This window comes from Acyrthosiphon pisum, chromosome A1 (assembly GCF_005508785.2).
Source record: "Acyrthosiphon pisum isolate AL4f chromosome A1, pea_aphid_22Mar2018_4r6ur, whole genome shotgun sequence".
NCBI classification, from domain to species: Eukaryota; Metazoa; Arthropoda; class Insecta; order Hemiptera; family Aphididae; genus Acyrthosiphon; species Acyrthosiphon pisum.
This window is the reverse complement of record NC_042494.1, coordinates 89,975,465-89,976,999: the sequence shown is the minus strand read 5'-3', so window position 1 is coordinate 89,976,999 and position 1,535 is coordinate 89,975,465.

Sequence of the window (1,535 nt, the reverse complement as noted above, 5' to 3'; positions counted from 1 at the left end):
CGTTCACTTCGTTGCCCATTAAAATTGCCAACTCTATATGAATCATAATTCTACATATCACCATGGCAACCATTTATATACAAAACATTTTATCGGAAATTTCAAAATAATATATAATTGTTTGCCATGGTAATACAGAGACACACACCGACGAAAATCTCAAAATAATATATAATTGGTTGCCATGGTAATATGGAGACACACACGGACGGAAATCTCTAAATAATATATAAATGCTTGCCATGGTAACATGGACACACATACATTCATTTTTATATATATAGATTATAATTAGAAGAAATATGGTATAAAAATGTTGTACACATATATTTATTAAAAATACAAATCTTTGGCCTGGACAACGTCGGGCAGGACAGCTAGTTAATTTATATATTTCTATAAGAATATGATAATAATAATAGCAATCGTCATTTAAAATTGAAACGTGATAGGTAAAAATGTCCATGTGAGAGATTACAGTGTCTTTGATTTTCAGGTAAAAAGGTTATTTGTGTAGGAGCTTACATTTGGCCCTGGTAACAGAGCCACGGGTGTTCACCTCCACAGGTGACGGGGGCGCATATATTTTACTAACACTAGTTTTAAGTGCATAGGATTATTTTTTACCGACCATTCTAATAAATTGTAACTCATATTATCATATATATTCCTTTTCTACTTTTTTCTATTACCTTTCCGCCTTACAGTCCACTACTATCACACGACAACTACCATACGCCATTATAGTTCGAGTGCGGGCAATACCTGACGGTCACATCGCCGTCGCCGTCGAGTTGCACGGCTGTTTTAATCAGGTTGTCCCTCCAAACAGCGTCAGTAAGGCAAACTTAGAGGCACAGGCGCAAATAGTGTTTGAGATTTGGGGGGGCTAATAGGGTCTTACTTTGATAATATTGAATAAGCTTAAAACAAAATGTAGGAAATGTTTGGGAGGGCTATGGACATTTTTGGGGGGCTTAGCCCTTAAAGCCTCCCCCTATTTGCGCCTATGCTTAGAGGTAAAGCTTAGGCAAGAGGTACCGCCAGCCGAACCATCCTATCCATCGACACCAGTACGCTATGGCACCTCGTATAGTGATTTAGGGTGGGGGGAGGATAACGCGGCCCACATTAATAGGAAGTACAATGTCCAAGCACTAAGCAGCCGTCTACCTTATCTCCAACCACCACTAAGGGATGCAAGCAGCGCAGCGTGACCCGGTCGATTCTCCCACCATGCTGGCCACGGCATAAGATTGGACGGGAGACCATGTCGCCTAAGACGTACGAAAAGGCCGGTCTTTCATTGGATCGTCAGACTGATAGCACATCGTCCAACGTTGAACCCATCGCCCGAGTTTCACCAGTGTATTATTTGGTTGTAATTATTATAATAATATATCATAACTTAGTAACATATATAGCATTTGTGTTGTGCTTTTTATCACATCAAGTCTCAACCCAATCCTACACTACGACCGGAATACAATCAATCAGCATTCAACCATCGGGTTCGCGTCAGATGTAATCCACTG